Raw genomic sequence first — 23,391 nt, 5'->3', positions numbered from 1 at the left:
AAGGGGGAAAAGGGGTGGTATTCAGTTCCCTTCACTGTTTCCACCATGCGATGGACACTCTGAAGTCAGTTGCGGATAAACCCCAATGGTTTACCATTCTGCAGCCCAGTGTTACGCACAGGGCAATTTTAAAGCATAACAAGGACCCCAAGACACTGCTGCTGCTCAGGACACCTTGCTTGCCAGCTTCCTCTGTTCCTACTTATCCAGACAATGAAAATGAACAAGAAGAGAGACCTAGAGCCTCTTTAAGAAACACCTGTGCACATCCAAGAAGCATCAGAAAGACAACAACACCTCAGATCCCAACCCCTGACCCCCAGCAATTTTTCTATGCAGTATCCTCTTGAGAGTCACAAGACATAAGCAGGCATTTTGAAGATATTTTGCATGGAAGATGAATTCATGAGCATAAGTCAGACAAGTGAGGGGCTCCTGGATCCCTCCAGGAAAACCAGAGCAAGCGTATTTTCACCGCACAATTTAAAAGCCCATTGCTACATCATTGTCAGTTGTAGTTCACAGATTTGCATCTCCTACAGTCTAAACTGCCTTTCACATTGTAAAGGCTTAAGAACCAACCAACCAGCCAGCCACACTGGTCTTCTAAATAATCCATGCACTGCAGCAATATATTCCACCTTCCCAAGAAGACATCAGAGTAGGTCTCCAAAAAACGTACTTCACTTCAGGACCGACTGCGTCAGATGCCCAGCTGCAGAGGACAAACTGTCAGCAGGATATCCTGATACATCAACATATAGTAACATTATTTCACATCATAGCCTTTAAGCCATAAAACTGACTTGCTTTCCCATCCTGTGAGACAGTAAAGAGGACACCACAACAGAGACTGCTCTAGGACCAGGTTTTCATTCTTGTGAGCATCATTCTCATATTTGCAGAAACAGAGTCTGAAACAAATAGTTAGAAACAGTCTCAGTCTTGTCAAGATGTTTCCCCATTTCCAAGTACTCTGGTTGTCATGCCAGGTCTGACAGTCACAGAAGATTTGAATTTTATGACTGGGGGCAGAAGGGGGGGGACGACACGACAGACACGGGGATGGAAATAATCTGATTTTCCTTGCCTAGGTAAGTCCAAGAGAAAGCCCTAGATATTACTAGTTCCCCATATTTTAAGACATTTCCTTGAAAGTCACAGAATTTCACTGGAAACTTTCTGTTTTACTTGGGAGGAGGAAGAGAGGAAGACAAGAGATCAAAATCCAATTGTTCTTCCAAATAAGGAAGGCAAAACTAGTTACCAGCAGGCTGTGAACTTCCAGGCACCAGGAAGAAGGAAAAGCAGAGCCATGGAGGGGTGGAGAGTTAGACAGGTTAATGCACACAACTCCAATGCATGCCAGATTTCTGTGCTATTATAAAAATGCTTAGAGTAATGAGGTCATGTCACCAGTGAATGAAGAGAAACCAGTTATTTAAAAAAAAAATCAGCTTTAAGATTTCTGTGCTATTATAAAAATGCTTAGAGTAATGAGGTCATGTCACCAGTGAATGAAGAGAAACCAGTTATTTAAAAAAAAATCAGCTTTAAGGGATTTTTTTTTTTTTTTTTAGAAAATAAATTGGCATCTATGCAATCTATGGGAGAAAGTAGAAAATACATGTCACACACAATCCTTCCCTTTTTTTGTTTTTGTTTTGGTTGGTTTTTTTTTTTTTAAAGATGTCTTTATTTGGAAAAGCATTCCCTTTGGAAACTATTGTTTCAGCATTTTTCCCCTGCCGCACTGCATCAGAAAGGCTAGCTTTCATACTTTCAGCTTTAATCAGTACAACAGCACATTTACAGAGGGCCATATGCACAAAATGTTCCAGAACACGTTCCAAAAATAATAAGTCCTAAAAAAGAAAACTCACAGTAAACTGAAATGGCTTCAGGGAAGGAGAATAAAGAAAAGCCATGCAAAGGCAGAACCTCTCAAAACCACATACAAGCTTGAAATGTTACTTTCACAGCAAGAACAGGGTTCTCAAAGCAGCACTGGATTGGTAAGGTCACTTGTATATCCTGGATGCTTTTCTCATTTCTGCAGCCGTATTAATCTGTTTCAGGGAATGCACCACAAGGCCCATGCACAGTAAAGGCTTATTTTATAATCCCTCACTACTAGAATGTGCTTCTCCCCATCCTTACCACTTGTGCTTTCATTTCCACTGATGTGGCTAAAAGCACCGGTCTGCTGCACCTGCAACACCACCAGGCAGCACAGCCATTTGAAGAGGACACCCATTTGGGAAATCTTTTTCCTATCAAAGCCCTCTATATATAAACTTCAGTGAACCAGTCTGACATTTAAATAAGGAACTATACTCGAAGATGCAGGGAGCCTTACGTTTATTCCTGAAAGCACAGCTGTGAGACACAACTCAAGTTCAGAAGCTGCCATCCCAAATATGAAAACATCCACTCACCCACTTCCAGGAGATGATGACAACTTCTGTGCAGCGCTTGTTATTTGTATCACAGTTTATATAGAAAGTTCGCCACAATATACATATGTTGTAATATCAGAACCTTCCAGGCTAACAAATCCTTGATGTTTGGATGCCTGTCAGCACAAAGGTCTTTTCAAAGATAAACACACACACACCAAAAAACCCCTTCTGAGAAATAAGACTGCCCCTTAATTCCTCTGAAAACTTCATCTTCCAACAGCCCAGTGTCATTGACCAAAGTGAGAACGTTCAGTTTCAAAGAACTGCTTCAACAGATCTCAATAAGGGGGCAGGGGGGGGAGCAGGCCTTCAAATGGTCTCAGCACCATGGCTCAGCTTTGTATCTATTAGCTCACTATTTCCCTTTTTTTTAGCAGCAGCAAAGTCGTCAGATGTTTCCTACCGCTTTTCCTACTTAGGATGCACTGTGCTAAGGTCACAGGTGCGTGCGTATTGCCACAACCCCTCGCTGCTGCAGAGGCCGACCACAGTGGCATTGGGCACGTTTCACTCTGCAGAGCACAGCCACATCGCTCTTGCAACTGAAAAAGGAAAATTCAAGTTTTGTGTCGCCATTCAAACCCCTTGCAACTAAACCCACAGGGCTAGCATACCGCCTTGTGTGCAGACCCGGTCCCATGAGGCCACGGTCAAGGGCGGCTGCAGAAGGTGGCCCAGGCAGGCTCCCCAGCTGGGCACCCTCACCAACAACAGGCACACCCCAGCGTCCACCCCAGTACTCGACCTAAGGCTTTCAGACTCCAGGCAAGGTGCCATAAATTAATCTCAGAAGTCAATACTCAAGGGCTGAGAGAAGAGGGGGTGGGAAATAAGAGAGTCCTAACAGCTTCCTTTCTTTTAAATCACTCTGGCAATTACCAGCTCACAGAGAACACACTTCACTGTGCAGAAGACCCCCACAGCCTTTTCTCTCTAACTGGCTTCTCTCAACAGGCTATGCTTAATTTGATTTTCTAACAAGGGATCAGTTGTAATTATATTCCGACTTGAGCAGCACAAGCCAGGAGCATCAAGCCAGCGAGGCACTCCAAGAAGGATCGCTGCTCATTACGTGTCATCAGGGAACATACGCACGCACCACAAGGAGACCAGCGCTCCAAGCAGAATCCCCAGGACAGGTCCCTTTCTAACAGGGTGGCAAACTGGCTTCCAGAGACCTACAATCACCATTCAAAGGTTGCTCATTAAAGATTTCCACCATTTAATTGGGGTGGGAGAGAAGCATGTCAGAAAGAAGAGTAGAGAAGTAAGAGTCCGCAGAATAAAACCTGTCATAAATAAAACCTGTAATTTGCATCTCAGTAGAAGGTCAATTTGAAGCTTCAACTTCTCCCTCACTTGACTCAGTGACATTTACGCTTTACATGGCTATTAGTGGAAAAAATATTTTAAAAAGTCTATATGGACGCTGCCTACTGGAACTAGGACAGCCCAGAGGTGTGACCCAGGATGCTCTGACCTGCAGCAGCAGGAGCAGCACACCCACAGCCTCCCGCACCCATCCCACATTACCCACCCTGCGAGCGTCACAGGGATCACCATTCCTCAGCTCCCCAAGGAGGGGCCTCTGCCCAGCCACTACCAAACAGAAAGTTGAAGAAAATGTTAAGCCAAGGGGCTTGAGGCAGCTGAGAAGCACTGCCTGGTTGTAACTGCTCACTCAGCAGCTCTCAGCACCTTGTTCGTATAGCAGCAATGGTTCCTCAGCCTTGACCGACCCATGGTCTAAGTCTGCCCCTCGTACATCAGCGCTGCCCCTTTGGGGAGCCAGCCGGGGCGAGGCCTGCCCCCCGCCGCCCAAGCACTTGCAGGCTTGCGCTGCTACCTTGGCTGAAGGACAACTCCTTGCTCCTGGTGACTAGACACCCCCATGCTGCTGCTCCCATGCCTGCTTCGCAGCTAACTGCCCCCTCCACAATGCCGATGCAACTTTCAGGAGCTTGTTGGAGAAACCAGGTCCTTGCATCAGCACAGCTCTGGAGCCAGTGGAAGCAGCAGCTGGGGAGAGGTAAGAAAACTCCCCTCTTGGCTTTGCTGCCAAAGCCTATAGTGTGCGGAACCACTCTCCAACTTAAGTGAGCAGCCAGTACAACATGCTGGGCCAAGTAATTGCACAGGCTTCTTGCTCCTAAAACCAGCTCCGTTTTCAATCCGCATTAAAGTGTGGCAGAAATAATTTACTATGCATAAAGACGCTCTAGATCTAAACCCTCCCCCTAAATCAGGATTCCAAGCATCCTGGTTTCCATGCAGATTAAAAGCCGGGAACCTGGGTGAGAGTGCTCCACAATAGCCAAAGGCAACACAGGCTTGTCTAGTTAAAGGAAGTCAAATGAAATCAAAGCCAAAAGAAGGGAAAAAGTGGTACAAAGCAGGACAGCAGGAGTCAGCAGCTTGCTCTGGCAGAAAATCTTACAGTTCCATGCAACGGTGAGAAAGGCTGCAAAGTGCTGCTGCATGGAGGCAAGAATCACACATGTGCCAATGCCAGGTCAGAAGATACATCCAGAAGTTAGAGGATACGGGTTATTTAGCCTTCTGCCTCACACTTTGGCTTTTTCCCTAGGCCACCCAAGACTGCAAAAGTACAGCCGGGCTTTGTCCAGCCTGCCTCAAAACTTCAGGGAAAACCCTCCCAAAATGTAGGAAACAACTCTGCCCAGCCACTAGCAGCTAAGTGAATAGTGCATCCACTTGGGAAACAGGTCACTCTCTGCTTTGCTTGGGGTTTTGATGTGCCTCCAAGCATCCTGTGCGAGTACACTCAAGCCATCAAACTATCTGTCAAGAAAAAAACAGTCTAGCACAGAATTCCCAGTGACCTCTACTCAGCCTCATGGGAAAAGCGCAGCAACTCCAGCTTCAACTGTCTTTAAATGAAGGCTGATTTCTCCCCCCTTTTCCTGACATTTTGCAAAAAAATATGAAGGTCCTGCCACAGCCAGTAATCCGCAAGCAATTTCCTGTCTCTGGAGACAAGGTTCCCTCAGAGTGAATTGATTAAATAAAGGTTATTAGAATTAGTATAAAGCAAGCTAGTTTAGAAATCATCCTCTTCATGTTTTCACCTGTAACATAGTGCTCCAAGCAGCAGCACAAAGAGATCAGCTACAAGAGCTTACAGGATAGCAAAATTAATATGCAAAACCCACCAAACTGCAAGATGATTTAAAACTACTTCCAACAGCAGAGGATTTTCATGTTCGTTTAATCTATTTTCAAGTGAGTTTCTCAAAGCAAATTCATCCAATCCCTTTATTACTGTACTCTAACGCTTAGATTTGGTTTCCCCATTTTGTCATCCTCACCAAAGCTGTTCTCCTTTTGCCTTTGCAGTCTAAGACTTTGTTGCAGAACAGGCTAAATCCATTCGCTCCATCTTCCAGTGTTACCAATTTCCTTTTCCTCTAAAACCAAATATTTTAAATAAAAAAACATAGACACACAAGTGTTGGCTCCTACAAATGCTAGGGGTGGGGGAGCAATTAGCCTGATACCAGTATCAAACTTGTTCAACAATTCTCTGGTGTCTCTTGAACAGACAATAGGAACTAACAGTAAAGTAACAGCACTGGAGCAAGCAGTTTAAAAGAAACAGAGCATCAGCATCTTTTAAAAGGCCACTTGCAAGCTTCATTTTGTGAGAAGGCCAGCCTCCACCTGCTTTTATACACATTCTAGCTCACCTAAAACTTCTTTTCTGGGCAAGCTGAACATGATGTTTAACAGATGTAAGCAGCAGTTGGCTCCGGACAACAAACTATCTTCTTTGTCTCCCCCTGCAATTCAGGATCTACTCTCCTCATGAAGCAGAGTCACTGGTTCACATGCAGAGAGAAGTGAGGGGAGGACAAACAGAAGCCTGCGTTGTGGAAAAGAAAGAGCTCCATTAAGGCTCCACAGAATACTGTAAGGCACATTTTGAGGAAACCACCCTCGTTACAGCATACTACAGAGCAGAATAGCTATCAGAAGCTCTTTCTCCAACAACCATATCATTTTCCCTGGCCTCTAGCAAGAGTCCCGCAGCCTCCACACCTCCCTCTCCAACCCCCCACCCCAAATCACACTCTTCAGAGGCACTTGAGTATAGCTGCTGGGAATCACTGCAAAGGCTACTTCACATCACCCCTGCAAATGGAAAGAAATCCCAGTGAAATGCTATTACTGGCCCTTTTGAAAGTTAGGACCACCTGCTGGTGAGGACAGAGCCCAACAACTTACTTCTGAGAGACCAAGGTCAAGTTTAATCTTCTCTGCCAAGAATGGCCATGCTTTTATTTGCATCAAAGGCATCAATAGTCTTCACTAGTTCCTTGCAAACAAAACCAATCTGAAGAAGCTAATTATACTTAGGCTACATTTGATATGAAACAGACGTAATAGGGCAGAAGTTTCAGTTCTTTGAAGAAGCATTCCCATTCAGAAACCTTTATTTCTGACCAAAGAAAGCTGTTAGGTTTTGTCACTAGACCAACAGCAAGTTTCAATCTCAGAACTCTACTTCACATGACATAAAAAGTTACTCTTCTGAAGAGGCAAAAGCTCTGAGGAGGGAGGCCTCTGTAGAATTGACGGGTACACCCTCAACTCCACCATCATCAAGGGAACACTAAACCATTCCTTGCAAACACTGCAGGTACTTCCACCTGCAAGGAGAAAAACAGAGCAGGTGATGGTCTGCAGCGTCAGCAGTTGCAAGCTGCCCAATGCAAAATTTTTGCTTTCTTTCTTCTACAGGGAAATAAGCTTGACCATCAGACTTCCTAGCTACAGGAAGGACTCCTGACCTGATCAGAATGAAGAAGCACAGGAAGAGGAAAGAACCAGCCTTGTGAGGGCCATGTCATTTCAGAGCACGGTAATGCTTGATGGCCACTGCACGTTCCTGAGAGCAGGCTAGAGAGATCACCTACAAAGGAATCACCAACAGATGATGATATTCAGAGGGATCCCAGTTCGATTCCATGAGCGTTGACCCAGGCCCACACACAAAATGCAGAAGGTTTGTGACTGGTGAATTAATACCTATGCTAGTAATGCGAAAGATGCTGCAACAAAAGAAATATGCACAATGAGACTCTCAGACTCTGCAGAAGCCTAAAAAAAGCTGAGGAAGAGACTGGAACAGGGGACATGCATGTTACTGCCTTGATATCATCAATATTGAGAGGGTCTGTTTCATGGAATTAGCCAATGTTAAGGGTTGGAATTATTTTTTATACATTAAGAAGATTAACACAAGGTCTGCAAACACCTTCATTTCAAGAGGCAAAAAGGAGCCCTCCTCTTTAGACAAGAAATGCTTAAATCCCCATTTTCTAGACAGATTTTTTTTTTCCTCCACAATTATATGCCAGGAAAAAAGTATGAGGGGAAAAAGGGTATCAGGGGAATGAACCAGTCTTGAAGAACTTCAGAGAAGTCATTAACATAATCAGTGCTTTTTTTTAAAGCCACACCTGAACTGCGGGCTGCTTTGTCTAGGTGACTTGCATAAGAAATCATTTACCAACAGTCAAACCAGAACTCTAGAAGCCTTCTGGAAGGGTTTCAGTTTACCATCAATTGGGTAATATAATCGTGTTGACTTGAGAAATGTCAGGCCTATCCCCAGTAACTTCAGCTTATTCTCACCTACAAGTAGCCAGTAGACATAAGGCAAGCCTGTTATTTCACTAGAATCAAGCTGGAGGAGCCTTTAAATAGCAAAAACCTGGGCAACCAAGGCCACAGCTACCACAGGCCTATCTGGTCTGTTTTCTTACATTTGAATGCTGAAGCACATTTTCTGAAATAAATGACAGCCACATGTTTCCTTACAGCTGGCTCTCCTATGCCTTACATGGAAAACATTTCTTGTAAGACCACATAGGAAGAAAATGTTAGTTCAGATTTTAGCGTGGGATCTTTTCGTGCTGTGCAATAAGCCCACTGATCTCACGCTGCTTCTTCCTCTGCTGCATGCACCTCCCTCGTCCCCTCACCCAATGAAAGCCTCTTGGCCGAAACATCATTTCTTATCCCCTCCTCTTTAGTACATGGTTTTAACATCCTTTTATATACATTACAGCTAGTTGTTGTGACTTGCTACAGAAGTCACTGCAAGGGAAGAGATGCGTGCAGGAAGCCTGGGGCACATGCCAAAGGATACACTTTTGCTTCAGACAGGTATGCAACTAGGCAAAAAAAGCCCTTCATAAGGACTTCTTGCCTCATTTGCAGGGCAAGGGAGGCAGAAATCGGAGCCTAGGAGTCAGACCACACTGCGCTAGGTGCTGGATAAACACAGAACAAAAAAGACCACTGCTACAAAGGTATCATGAGCTACCATCACATGGAGAGAAACCACTTCTTTAATCTGAACCACGATTGGCTCCCTCTGATCTTACTCTCACAGCAGGTTCTTGCTATGTAACACCCAGAGAAACCCAGAGCTATTTGGTCTACTGCAAACATGCAATAAAATCTGCACCACGCCTGTTCTTAATGCTTTCTTTGTTCATTACAGTGGATTCAGAAGATTGAAAAGGAAATTAAAAGGTCACTCAGATACATGAGCTATTTCTGTCCCAGAACATGCCAATAATTTGGCTCAGAAGCAAGAATCAGAAAGCAAGACTGCTTGGAAACAGAGTCCCTTCAAATTCTTGTAAGTATTTAACTCCCTTTTTATTTTTGTAGCTAGGCACAGACATGAGCTTGACACTTATTAATTTATAAAACCAGATTTGTGAAAGGGGTGAAGACTAAGACTTTCCTTGCCAACGGCTCTCCCTCTCCAGTTCCCAGCTCTGTCCCCGGTCTTCAAGTCTTAACACAGCCTTCCCTCTGCTTTCATTTCTCTTTCATTCCTTCTTAAGATTACTACCACACCTCTTTACCCTCTCTGCACACACTCCAGTTCATGCTTCGCACGCAAGAGCGAGCCTTCCCTCTCCCACAGTTCCCTGTGCTATTTCCTCAGCTGAACTCATTAACAGTGCCTCCAGGACTTCCCATGACTGGAAAAAAAAAAATAAAAAGAAAGAAATCGCCCCTGGGCATATAGGAATGAGTTTGTAAGGTTTTGAGGGCAGTTACTTTGTGCATTTTGCAAAGGTCCTGTGCGGCTGCAGCACTAGCGATCTAGTGAGACTTGTGCAGGCACGCCACCCCCTCAACAAGGGCTGAGCTGTGCTCTCACTTTTTGGAGCTCAGTGGAGAGATGAGCTACACACTAGCTACATTCCTTCATGCAAAGGGTTATCACCACCCTACAGATACCTGCATCAGGCTTCCCTAAACAACCACAGCTGGGAACAAAGGAGTCTCCTGCTCCAGGGAAAAAGGAGCAAAATGGCTCTTCTCCCATGCCAGATGTACTTTTACAAAGTGTGCAGGTTTTGTGGTGGGCATTTTGGTTTGGGTTTTTGGGGGGATGGGAGTGGGGGTGGCTTTTGGAATTTTTTTTTTTTTTTTTTTTTTAAAAAAAACCTGTTCCCCAGTTTAGCCATGCCCCCTTAAGAGACAGAGCCTATGCACAAGCATACACCCCCTCCTTGGCTGGGATCAAGAGCTGCTGCTGAACATATCTTTCAAAGCTGGATGCTAAGCCAAAGCATATCTGCAGCATGGACAACAGGGTGCTGCAGTGGCAGTGGGGAGTAAACTACTGACAGCGGTGGGACAGAGAACACAGGTTCACTACATAACATTTCCAGTCATCTTGAACACTGATCTTGTCCATCTCAGTTTAAGCTTTTTTTTGTTGTTCAAAGAGTGTTCATTCTGGCAGCACCTTGAAGACTGTGGCAACTTTTGTAATACAAACAAGAATATTAAGAAGAGATCTCTGTCTGTTCTTGATGTCCTTGCATTTATTTGGCCTTTCCTTGCATTTCACCACCCTCAGCGCAGCTGTTCCTCTTCTGATTAAGGACAAAGATGAAACCGCTGACTCCTCGCATCCTTGTAACTGGCCCCAGTGGGATTATCAGGGAACCTAAGCCTGCCCCCAAACATGGCTATCAGCAGGTTTCACTCCTGTGGTTTTGTCTTCTACTAAGAAAAGCATTAACATTTCAGAGCAATCTATCAAAACTGAGTAAGTCTACATTAATCCCAACGTCCTCAAATGCACCTTCCCTCTCTCAAACAGTCCTCTAAGATTTCAGTCTCCTACACGAGCAGATGCTTAAAAGAGCGTAGCCCATTGACTGGCTCTGCCAAGGGGCCACACTAGGTTTGGAATTACCCGTGAGTTACATTATTTTTGCAGTAAAAGCTGCCTGCAAGACCACCTTGTCTCACTGAATGTAGCAACTACAAGCCCTCACTTGCTAAGCAGCACTGTACAAACGCGCTACCACAGATGACTTACAGCCCAAACAGAAAACAGCCAGCCCAAGGGCACCCAGACACGAGTCTTCCAGAGAGCACTAGTGGCTTTCTCAGCACTGAAGGGAAGGACATCATTCTTTAGCGCATGGTCTGTGGCAAACCCTTCAACCCCAAGATAAATCACCTCCCCACCTCTGCTTCCTTCACCAGAAAGACAGAAAGAATCCCTCCTCTGGAGACTCATGCTTTCCCCAAAAGGGAATCAACCCATGCCGCTGTCATATGCCTTCCGAAGAAAAGCAGGAGAGAATGAGCCAACAGACTGGTCACAAGACCTGTGCTGGTGCCTCTTCTCAGTATCGCATTAACCAGTGAGCCCAAACACACACACTTTGAACTGTTCCAGAGTCATTTATATATGGAGAAAGCTGGTAGCTGCATTCTCTCAAAAAGGAAAGACGTAACTAATATTTCTTTCAACTTAAGCAATCCCATCACCATAAACCTCACCGAACTATGGAAGAGTTTTTTCTGCTGCCCATGGCAGCTTCCTCAATATTAACAGCGAATTCTCTTCCCCATTCCAGAAATCTGTAAAAAAAATCTACCACCATTCTCCTTTGTTTGACACCCTTCCTCATAAATATATCAGTACTGACACATGCTTTTTACAAAGAAGACTAGCAGGCAGGGTCCCTGGGCAGGGGAAGGAAAGAAATTTTGACCACAGCTAGATTTGCAGGGAAAAGGGAAGGAGCTGTCTATCTACACCCAGACAAGAAGCCCACAGAAGGGCTCAGTTCATAACCCAACCTGTTCTAGCTGCATGTGCGATAGAATGCACACAGGTCTGTGTGGCAGCACAGGCTCAGCCAGCCTCTGATGCTGCCTTCAGGCAAGACATCTCCAGTGGGAAAGCATGTGCCCCCTCCCACATGAGGATTCCCAAGAATATATGAAATGAGATTTGTGAGGAGCTGAGTCATTCTCACCAGCAAGGACCGAAGTTGCATCAAGTGCTTCATACCCCATGCAAATAAAGATGCAACAAAGAACAATTCTTTGTGGGTGCAACCGTTTAATTCCTCCACCCAGACTGGGGGATGCCACGGTCTATCTGGCACTCATAGACATTTGCCTGCTGCAGTCCACTACCCTATGCCATGCCTACTCGCCCTTACTAAACTGAAACAGCAGTTCATGAGTACACAAGAGGACAAAGAACTGGCAAGGAGAATATAGAAAACAACTACTTATGTGCAAAAATATCCCCATCCTCTCACTAAAACAATGCTGCTCTGGGGTACAAAGTGATGCAGACTTGCAAAGAAATTGCATTCACTAGCAAAAGCAAACCAAACTACCACAAAGGAGGTGGGGTGGAACATTCTGTTTTACATTGAAGACCAAAGTGCAGAGGCCATAAGTAACAGCGAAACAGGAGAAACTATTCAGCTGAGCATACTGACCTAGAATGCAGGGTTCAGTCACCACCTATACACATGCATGCATCAGATCCACAACCCAAGCAATATTTTATGCAGCTCCCACCTTATTTGTAAATGCACATTTAGAAATTCAGGGCAATAACCTGACACACTGTAACTGAATGCTATTACAGCCCACTGCAGACAGGGTAGAAAGAAAACAAAGAGAATTTGTGTAACAAAGCAAAACACAGCAAGAGAGGAACATCTGCTACTTTTACCAAGAATACCATATGGTCAGGAACTGAGGTACAGAGAATGAGTTCATTCATATTTAAAAGCAAAAGTAATAGGTCACTCCTTCCAAGATAAGAGAGAAAATGCCTGTTCCCCTTCCACTGTTCCAGCCCCACCATCCCCAATCCAGCTTTAGCTCTCTGAAGAACCAGTGCTGCCAGTATTCTGGCCCAGACAGTCAATCTCGGAGCACTTCTCATGACAGGATGCCAGAACGAGGATGAGCACGCTCCTGCAGGAGTTTTGCTTAGCCCTGACACGAGCCTGGTTTATCCACAGCTCAGTTGGAGCTGCAACACTGAAAGCCCAGTTTTGTCACCAGCAGATTACCGTAACACTCTGGAGCTGTGAGGCATTTGGCAGCAATAAGCATGGTTAGCACAGTAAATCTCAACCGCTATCCCAAAGCCTCCTTCTTCAATCCCTGAAAGCACTGCTCACAATTGCAGCCACCACAGTTGGTTCTTGGGTGCTTTGATCTGAATATGTCTGTCTCCAACAAATGCGAGGCCAGACACATGGCAGCAATGCTTTCTAATACCTTGCAGAACACAGAAGACTTCTCAGCTAGTGTGCCTACTTCAGCAGTGCCATCCCACATACAGGTCCACCACACAAAGTTATAATACAGGATACAGAAGTCAAGAAGGGCAATCTTAATGCATCCTCATTATCTCTTAAAAACAGATCAGTAAGGTCTTTTTCTATTTGAGCACCTGCTGGTGGGTATCATTTAGTTGCGATAGTCCTGTGCAAGGAGATAAGATCCCTGGTACTAGCAAAGTCCCTCAACAGCTGTCAAGATACAGCACACAAGTTAATTCACCTGTTGCGGGAGTCCCTCGGTCCCAGCAAGGTCTTGCCATATTTGCTGATTCTTCATTCTTCCCAAACCTGAATCCCCACTTGCTCTCCGAAATTCAAGTATTCACTTTGTCAGTTGATATTTTTTGTTGAAAGAGACGGATGGCAAAAAGGATTAGAAGGATTTTGCAGCAGTGCTGAGCAGCCTAAGCCACAAAGAGAACACAGTATAAAAGCCTGCTCTGACAATCAAGTGCCAGGAGTAAATAAAATGGGAAATGACAGGCCGGATCAACCAGCGCCAGCATCACTTCCCAGATCCATTCAGGTCACAACACGTCCCAGTCTCCCCGCTCCATCCCTTTAAAACACTCCATTCTGAGTCCAGGTATATTATTGCCCTGACCCACACATCCCATTTTGTATTTGCACTCCGCCTGTGGAAGGGAGTTCAGGTAAGAAACCCAGAGATGAACACTCCTACGTAAGGAACAATCCACAAGAGTCTCCAGCAGAGCCAAGCATCTGCTTACAGGGAGACAAAAAGGCAGTCTCCCAAATACCTGGTGTATAGCTCTCATGTGGACAGCAAGGCTTTTTCAGCCTCCTCACAAGCAGCAAGGAGAAAAGCAATGCAGCACAGAAGAGAGAGACAGACACCAACTGTCTGGTTAACAGCCTCACAGCCAGGAAGTGCCAGAGGGAAAGGGTTTTTTTTTATATTTCAATTTTAGCTATTGCCAGGCTAAGTAATTACTGAGAGGTAGCTAGCAGCTTCATCTCAGGACCAGGAACTTCATCTTTATGCTTACAAAAGCCAGCTTTTGACAGTAAGTTTGTAGACTGAAGCGTCATTTTCTTGCATGTTTCGCCCTCCTTAGGGATTTAATTTACTGATGATCCTACTAGAAAAGGATACACTTTGCACCAGAGAGCAGGAGGAACAGTGCACTTGCATGGGGTAGCAACCTCCTATGGAAGCTGAAAGCTGGATGCAGGCTTCTGACTTTAAAGCCTTCTGCAACTCAGACTTCCGCACACAGATGATGTTATGCTTGTATCAGATTTTCCATGCCACCAAAAGTTACTTCCAATCAATTTCTAGCAAGGTCTATAGTCTACATTTCTTCCATGGGAAAAGGTAGACCTATTGCCAGCAAAAGCATCACAGAATTAAATGCATTTTCAGACGCAGGGAGCAATTAATAGTCTTGGAAACCAGAAATGTGGTAGCACAGCTTTAAGCAAGTCAAAGGTCGCTGGGAAAGATTAAATACAGACTTCCATAACAAACATTTCTAGGGTCTTTTTTTTGTCTAATATCATTAACTCTGCTTGTGGCTAACAGTGATCAAATCACAGCAACCTTCTTAACCGTTTTCAGAAAAGGTGGATTTTGTAGAGACAAACAAAATCCATTTTTTTTCCTTTGTGGAACCTGGGACAGCCAACCCACTTTTAGGATCACCTGAATCCAGAGCTGGACATGGTGTCCCCTTCACACTCTGGGGCATGAAGCAGTAGAAGCCCAAGAAGAAAAGGTCACAGCAGACCAGCAGTTATGTGGGTGACCCCAACACAAGCACACAGGACTGCAGGAAGTGGCGGTGGCCAAAATGGTTCTGCATGTGGCACCTGTCCTCTGCCAAGAGGGAAACACTGGTATTTCAAAGGGCAGACAAAAAATAAGTCTTTCACATTGTCTTCTCCCAAGTTTGCCTTCTCAGCTCTGTAGTCCCAGCATTAAACTTCATTAGCAAGGAGAGCCACAATTACTTCCGGCTTATAAGCAGTTAAGCTTTGTCTCAAGTCTCACTTTGATCCCCATATTGGTCATCTATCCAGTAATTAAAGGATTTTTTTTTTCTCCTCTGTAAATTAAAAGGAGCTTCAGGTATTAGAGATGCCCCCAAGCTGCTGTGCCTGGTCTGAACTCTAGATTCACGATAGCTCCATCACTCATTCAGTGCAGAGAAGAAAAACAAGGCATAGCAAGCCTTTGACCCTGGGAGAAACAGATTTACTCTGTGGGATATCAAAATGACCATACCTATGTTAATGGGCACACTATGATCTGAAAGGAGAAAGTAATATTTCGCGCTCCAAACTTTTTCATAATCTTACATGAACAGATGCTGAGAAATTTTTCAGGCAGAAGTAGGATTTCCCAGTTGACCAAGTGCCTTTAAGTAGTCACTGTTCATTAGGCATTCAGAAACCCCCAAAGCAACAGGATATTTTGTTTTCTGAACACCCAGTATTTCAGCTCTCCGACCCAAGGAAGCCTGGAAAGGAAGTGCTTCCATTTGATGCAAAAGGAGATAAGGTCTAGCTCAGTGCAACTGCAGGAAGAGATCCCCAAATGCACCTTCCCCCAGAACAAAGGAAGCACACCTTCAAACTTAGGCATTTGGTATTTGAAGCCAAAAAAAAAAAAAAAGGACAAAGTATCTTGGGTTTTTGTTCAACAGAGATTCATACAAATCTTCCTCTGTGGTATAGCTATCACTGCAGGATTTCATTCTAGATAAATCAAGTGGTTTATTTAATGCCCACTACAGCAAAGCGTGCACCTCCACGGCCTGCAACACCACCAAACACAGAGCAAGGCATTCCAGAGGCCACCACTGGCTCAGCAGCAGTGACCCCTCTCTTCTTCTACCTTAATGTTTCCCACCCAAGAACAGCATTTCCGCATTAAGACTTTGTTTTTCTTTCCAGGCCAGGTAGCAGCCCCACATTCCCGAGTTTGGCACTTAACCTGAGACTGAATGACTAAACGAATAAAGACTTCTGTGTCCGGCTACAGTAGTGCCAATGCCTACCACCCCACCCCATACAGTACATAAACTCTCGTCCTCCCCGGGGCCACCCACGCTCCGCACACATACAAGGTCACTGCCTCCTTGTGTGCCAGGCACGGTTGGCACAAACCTACAGCAGCAGCTGAGAGCTTGGCAACCTTACAGCCACACACAGGGAAACCCACAACATAAAGAAGTCGCACACCACAGTGCAAGGCATGCAGCAGCCACCCATTATGCCCTATCACACTGGAAATGGTCATTATTGTGGAAGTAAATCCACATATCATTTTTACTTGATGAGTTTTTGCTTCTGTATTTTAGCTATTTTACTCCTTTTATTGAGAAGACATCAGAGAAGCTCATCCTGCATTACAGAGGGTTTCTTATAAAACACAGCCAAGTTATCCAAGTGCAAGTCTCTCTCCAGCAATGTCTCCTCCACAGAAATTCCAAAGAAAAAGAATGGGGTTTAAGTTTTTAATACCAATACAAAGTAAACTGGATTGAATTTACTTAAAGCTTCTTTTGCAAAACACAGCCTAAAGGCAAAAACCTATGGCCAAATAATGACACCCATACCCCCAGGGTGTACCATTGACAGCATGAGAGACCACGATGGTGTTTGAAAACATGCTTGTAAGGATAGAAATGTTTTATCTACTCTAAGACATGTATGTCCTGGAATACATACTTTCATCAGAGGGTGAAGGAGGGTAGGAAGGGAAGGAAAGAGGTGGTCACATCTCGGCAGGCAAATAAAGTTTTACCTTACACAAGACAAGAACTCAAGGCAAGAAATCTTCCTCCCTCCCACATTAAACAAATGCAACAACTTCTCTTGAGAGGACACCTACAACCTCTTACCACTTCTTCCCAGGCCTTGATTCTCCAAAGACAGAAATAATAATAAAGGGCCTCAAAGCCCAGACCCCAGCAGCCAGCTGCTTTGAGCAGCAGATTTGAACACAGAAGCCTTTGCAATCCTTTTCTGAGACTCCTCTGTTGTTCTCTGGCTAGTAGCAGTGATTTTGCTAGTTGGGAACCAAGCTCATCATTTCTCTTGAGGCAAGGTCCCATGAGGGACACTCACCTACTACATACAGCCCAAACCATTAAGCAGTACATGCAGACCCACTCCTTGTATCCAGATGAACATAACCTGAGTGCCTGCTCTGAGCTGGAGGTTGGGTCTATAGTAGCTCCAGAGGTCCAACCTTTATTACTCTGACTTTTCACAACCAAAGCTATTGCTTCTCACCAGGAACCTAAACGACATCGTCTCTTCCAAGAACTGGTTCCTGGACACCAGAAGACTGGTAGATTGTCAAGAGGTTTGTCTTCCCAAATGTATTCAGATCATTGTCACCTTCCTAGGAGTAGCTTCACATAAAAGAAACAGCCTAGTTCAGTTTTAATTAATCACATTTTTCTGTAGTTTCATTTTTTCTGACATTCCTCCACTGCATGCTACTGGCCTTTAACTGTGATTTCTGTCCCCACCTCAGTACACCACCTAGCACACCGTAGATTACATCTTAATTACAGACGGATACATAGCTAAGGAAACTGATCTGCCCTCAAAAATTAACATATATTGGTGTGCAAGAATTCATACATGATCAAAATAAGCTCATCTAGCTGACTGCTCCATTTCCTGCAGATGCAAGAGGCTTTGATAGGCAGGAAACATGCAGAGAAGCCCAAGCAACAACTACAATGTTCATGGCACTGTGCAAAGCTTGCATTAACACTACCTACGCTAATCACCTTTCTTAACCTTCCTGTTTTTTTTCTTAGAGGCTAAGAGAGCCTCAGCATCCAGAGCTGTCAGTCTCTGTTCTCACAGGCAGTCCAAGTCAAACACCTTTCTCAGCATCTGATTCCTGGGTAGCAGGCACAGTGTCACGCTCGCCAAGGGATTCCACATACTGTATTTGCAACATTCTTCTTTTCCTTCCCTTCTCCAAGAAGGGGAGAGCATCTCCGCAGTAGTCTTACAAACATCAGGGTGTAACAGCAATCACCCTCCCCATGCAAGTCTGAAATAACTCTGAATTCATGGGCTCACCCCAATGTAACTAATGAGTTAGGCCAGCTTCAAAAAGCCTGCTTAAAACATCTTACTGGCTCCTCCTTAACCTCACATACCTCCAAAAATTTGCTTCAACTTGAAAAAACAGGTTGCCTTCTACACTTACAGCAAATTCTACCATCACCACATACCACATACAGGAGACAGAGAAGACCTCAAAGACAAGAAAGGCTAAGATAATCACTGAGTTCTAGAGGAAAAAATCTAGATAGAATTTACTGATTTTACATTTAATATTGATCTTCATGGCTTGGAAGACAATTAAACCCCTCTGCACTGTTTACTCCATCTATTCTATAAAATTCACCACTTGTGGGGATTAAACAAATTGAGCACCAGCACGAGGTGCCGAAAGGTAAGAAAGGGTTGCCTTGAACTTCTCTGAGCAGCTAGACAGTGCCCAGCTATTATCTTCACAGAATTTGGGATGTGCACGTGCCCTTGTTAAGACACAGTACTGTATTGTCTAATCTGAATAACATCTCTCAACAACTCTAAGTACTACTTTAAGTAGAAAGAGGGTGCAAAATTCCTCTATGTACTAGGAACTGTTAAACAGTTCACATAAAGAAAAATCAATGTATGCTTGAGACAGCAGAAATCAGTTATGCAGCAATTAAATGCACAGTGCAGAAGGACTATAAAATACCAGCTTGCTTTAGCAAATATGGTTGCTTGCCACCAAGTACCTCAGAGGAGGGAAAAAAAAAAAAAAGAAAATCACATATCTCAAATTCAGCAAGGCTTGTCTGGAGCAGGAGAGGCTGCAGCACGTGCTTCATTCTGTAAGAAGCAGAATTTCTGACTCAAGCCCTCCTCTTCAGTCACAACCAACCAATGCAATAGTACACCACTGGAGATGGTAGAAAAGAACAGGCACAGATCAACCAAGGCAAGAGAGATCAATTTACAAGGAGAAACCAGGACTATTCTCTCAGCCACATTGCCAGAGGTCAGAAGCATATTAGTGCCACCTGTTAACATTCAGTGGCTCAAATGCTTCAACTCCTTGCAACTTCAGTGTTCAGGCCCTTTCAAAAGTCTCCAAGTACAATGCACATCTCCTTTCCCACCTCCCTGTGCTGCCTCATGCTTTATGCAGGGCAGCCTGGGTTTAGTTTAAAAAAACCCCAACCAACCAAAAAAAAAAAAAAAAAGAAAACCAAACAAAAAAAAAACCCCAACCAACCAAGTTTTTCTGAAGAATCTAGGCCTTTCCTGTGAATCATTTAAAACAAAAACCAGAGCCACAGACAGATTTAAGCCTATTCTGCAACAGACCTATCTTCAGGTGACATGACTCAAACAGGAGATTTTCTGTAGCAAGTTGTTTTTCAGACGAGTATTTCATGTTCATGAGTTCATCCCAGGCTCTCGCTGCCATAAAACTGCCCTTCTACCAACACAGAGGCGAGTCCCTGCCCGCCAGGACATGGACACCCACTACAAATAGCTGTCTTTTCCTGGGAGCCTTACAACAGATTTGCTGAACTAGAGAAGACTGCTTTCTGTCACAAACTGCAGAGTGAGCCCTTGCTGTTAGAAAGGCAAGGAGAGGTCAAGTGAGATGGTAGACCAGCTATAATGCCAATTTCCTTGAATGCCACAGTAAGGACGTTGGCAACACACATTCCCCCAGGCATGCCTTCATTTTCACCTGAAGGACCCATCCTTGTAAAGTACCACCTCAATCTATACATCCCACGTGAATCCAGCTTGCCTGACTGCAACTCCTGGTTAAGGAGCACATGGTCAGAGCCTGACCCCTACTACAGTCAGAGGGGAAATAGCACTCGCAGGTAATGCTGGGTTCCAACCTGCCACTCCAAGGTTAGGCGAGACAACTGATCACCAGCTAGTTTGACCCAAGCACTCCCTGGGATGCTAAGCTCTACCCATAAATGCAACTGGCTGTTAAGGTAACAGAGCCAGAGGGGAATGGCCAGGGAGCACAAGGCTATGGGGGGCACGAGGCTTCTTCCCCATCCCACACACAGCAGGTTGTCACATCAAAAGTCAAAGAGCCTTTTTGAGATGTTAGTTGATGACTAAGCTATGCTAATTAAAAATGCTAGCTTCACAATAAGGGATAAATACAGATGAAAAATTAAAATCAAGAAATGTCTGTTCCACAGAATGTTGGGGGGAAGTGGGGAGGAGGTGGGAAGAAACAATTGTCATGGCTTCAGTGGAACAATCTACTGTCCCCAGGATATGGTGGCCGCTGAACATCTGTCTTCCCCTCTACCAGAGATGAAACCAGAGAGTCACAAGGGTTAAGCTGTCTTCAAGTCACCTCACAATAAACACCAAAAAAATCCCCTAAACCCAACCCCCTCTCATCTCTCAGTGCATACATAAAGAAACAGGCAGAGAAGTCCCCTCTGGCCTCCTATCAGTGGAGCAGAAAGAAAATAATTTGGGGAAAAAAAAAAAAACAGATCAGTTTTGAATATTCTGTATCGTTTCCTTAATTTTCAATACCAACAATGCTGCAATGGCCCTGGAGTTTCATGCTACACCACACTGCTTGAAAAGGAAATACTAACCCAGACAAAAAAATAAGCCAAGTCAAAATACACACAAAGGATAAACACAACTATGTATGAAGGGATGCAGGTGAACGCTGGCCGGCCCCAGAGCAAACACCACTGTTACAAGCACTTGGCTTTCCACATTACAAATGGTTCAAGCAGGCAAGGGCGGGGGGAACAGACAAGAAAGTGCAGGCTAGAGAGCATTCAAGGCCTTATGGGAAGCTTTGCACAGGAGCTGTTCAGAAATGCTTCTGCCATCCTCCTCCTGTTCTCACTTCACAGGATAAAAATAACAGGGGAGAGGAATCCTGTGTTCTGTACTGCAACTTCTCTCTCAAACACACACCACTTCAGGATAATTGTTACAAATCATAAAAGATGAACAGGATGTTGAAAAGTGATAGAATACGAATAACTCTAAGTACAGGGCACTCGTTTGCAGGAAATGCCCTGCACATGCCAGTCAAGAGTAAAGAAAAGAAAACCAACAACACATATGCCTTCCAGCTTTTATCTTCAGGTCATAGAAGCAATCACCATTCTGAAAATGAGCATTTCCTGGGATTTAACAGCTGTTGGGTTAATAGTGCTAGGCAAAGGCAGTTATGCCGAGCCCGTAATTTTACCCACACATAATGCGTCACGCTGCATCTATTAGTGATGTCTCTTCAGGATACTGTCGACAGATTCAACCTTAAAAAACAATGCTGTTTGGAAGTGTTCATAAACCCCTTGTCACACCGCTACTGCTTCCATGCAGGTTCGCACCAGGAAGCCATGCCGGGCAGCCTTCCTAACATGCCCTCCCCACCCGCGCACAGTCACTAGCAAAAAAGGCAAGTTTCAGCCCTGGACCCGCTGCCCCATACGCTTTAAATCTGTCTCCTCAGATGGGCGTCTTCTGATGGAGCCTTTCTGCCTCCTCCGCACTACCTTTTTAGACACTTTTTTGAGTTCAGCTCATCTAGACATCATGTCTACATAGCCAAAAACTGTGCAGTTTGTAAAGAGATCAGGGTTTTATATCATCGCTGCAGGGCTTTCCCAATTCTGCATTAGGGAGAAACACTCTCCATCAAAATGAAACACTGCAAGAGCAATGTGCTGATATGCAGCTGCTAGCTGTGCAGACGCACTCAGCCAGTCTCTGTCTTCTAGGGATGTTCTTTAACTTGTCTAAATCCTTCCTGTCCCTCTATTCTGTACTGATACTAAAGGAGCTCTCAAACCACCCTGCAGCGAGAACAGCCCCTAGTGAAAGACAGCAAACTCCTTTGCAAATTCATCAGAAGATCAGCTCAGCCAAACTCAGGACAGATTATCCTCACAGGATTGCCACCGACTATCCTCAGAGAACCCGCTACCACAAACCGAACAGCTATACTATGAGACCCGCTTTTAGGAGGACAAAGATGAGCTTTTCATCAGCTTCGAACTACCAAGGAAAGGCTAAAGAGGCTAACTCTGTACGCTTCTCCCCTTCCTTCCTTGATCTGCAAGACATTTTTTAACAGTTTTGTCTGATATGATCATTTTGCATCAGACCTAACCGGTATCTTCGCCACCATCCCCGCCCTTTCCCTAAAGCCACAAATAAGATTTGGTATAGTGACACAGTTTTAACAGACTATTTTTTGTGTTGATTACATGCAAAGTTGTATTTCACTATATACCTAGGCTTCAAGCTCTTCTCTCTACTGCTCTGCAGTTCGCCTTTAGACCGGGAGCAGACCATTGGCATAAAACAAAACAATATATAGGTTCTATATGCATTCATCCTATAAAACTTAGAGCTCTTTGGACTGGTGATCAGAAGTTAGTCTCTTTAAGAGCATTTGATAAAGAATATTCCTTTGCTCCTGCCAAGGAAGGAAGAAAGAAGAGACAGAAGGAAAAATACCTTCCAAGTTTCAGCTACATGCTGGCTTGCATTCTTACAGTTACCACATCCCAAAATTTAACAAAAGATGCCACTATAATCAAGTCCAACATCTCCTGCATCAACAAAGTTATTTTCTTATTTAATGATACAAGAAATAAGTACACACACATCTCCACCAGGACATCTATTTAACTGAAGTGTACAACTCAGGAACACCTGAAAAATCTCAAAATATTTAAATGAGCACTCCTTATGAGACCCCCCCTCAAAACTCAAGCTTTTGCACTCAAGGTAGCAGTTGCAGGAAACAAGGACAACAGGCCAGCACAGCAAGAAGAGCAGTAGCAAAGCAGCTTAATGCTTCATCGATGCCAGAGGGATCTGAGGGGAGGAGGGCGTAGTCAGAGGAATTATCCCTATTCTGATTAGCATCAGAACAAAGGCTCACATTAGTTCGTCAGCACCAGGACTCCCCTAGAGTACTGGATAATAGCCTTGTTGAAAGCATTAGAAGGATTTCCTCCCCACCCCATCCCCCAATCTACCTCCCTTCTCTAAGGGGGGATAAAGGGGTGAGGTCCAAAAAACAGCTTTTTGTTTAGTTCTCTGGAAGACATATCCAGGTAGTATCTTACCATTAAACCATAAAATACACAAGCAAGATCCTTCTGCGATAGGTTTCCAAAGGTAACATTTGGGAGCAGGTATGGGGGGGGGGGGGGGGGGGCGAAGATGACACA

The 23,391-nt window shown here is 44.5% G+C and overlaps 1 protein-coding gene across 7 annotated transcripts in view; it reads right to left on the bottom strand.

The window, feature by feature from the left end:
- Positions 1–23,391, bottom strand: part of SUSD6 (sushi domain containing 6) — a 90,113-nt gene that overhangs the window by 59,188 nt on the left and 7,534 nt on the right. The window contains exon 3 of one of the 7 annotated variants that reach the window (XM_035889837.1): positions 6,170–6,345. The exons of the other annotated variants lie outside the window; for them this stretch is intronic. The gene's annotated coding sequence lies outside the window, so the exon portion shown is untranslated. The remainder of the gene's footprint in view (positions 1–6,169; positions 6,346–23,391) is intronic. 7 annotated transcript variants of the gene reach the window in all.

Source organism: Egretta garzetta, unplaced genomic scaffold (genome assembly GCF_000687185.1).
Source record: "Egretta garzetta isolate BGI_Z169 unplaced genomic scaffold, ASM68718v1 scaffold2, whole genome shotgun sequence".
NCBI lineage: Eukaryota > Metazoa > Chordata > Aves > Pelecaniformes > Ardeidae > Egretta > Egretta garzetta.
This window is presented reverse-complemented; position numbering and strand designations above follow the sequence as displayed.